Here is a 352-nt window from a genome sequence, read left to right on the forward strand (position 1 = left end):
AATGAGCGGGCCGGAAAGGCCGGGCCTGCGGGCTAAGCACTGGGAGGGGGAGCGGCGGGAGGGGGCGGGAAGTCGAGGGCGGGCTACGTTTGATTGACAGCTCGCTCGAACCAATCCTCCGCGCGGCTTCTCTTCGCTCTCCTCTCTGCAGGGCTCAGCTCTTCGTCCCACCTCCTCCTCCTCCACCCTCCTCCTAGCTCCTTTGCGACCCGCCCCTCTTCCCCTCCCCCACTCTGCGGGCAAATCGCTGCTGGAAAGAGGCGGGGGACGAAGCGGCGGGCTTGTGTGGAGCCTTGAGGTGGGATTGACGGGCGAGCTGGCCAGTAGGAGGTAGGCTGATGGCGCGGCTGTG

Source organism: Neophocaena asiaeorientalis, unplaced genomic scaffold, assembly GCF_003031525.2.
Source record: "Neophocaena asiaeorientalis asiaeorientalis breed wild unplaced genomic scaffold, Neophocaena_asiaeorientalis_V1.1 scaffold100, whole genome shotgun sequence".
Taxonomy (NCBI): domain Eukaryota; kingdom Metazoa; phylum Chordata; class Mammalia; order Artiodactyla; family Phocoenidae; genus Neophocaena; species Neophocaena asiaeorientalis.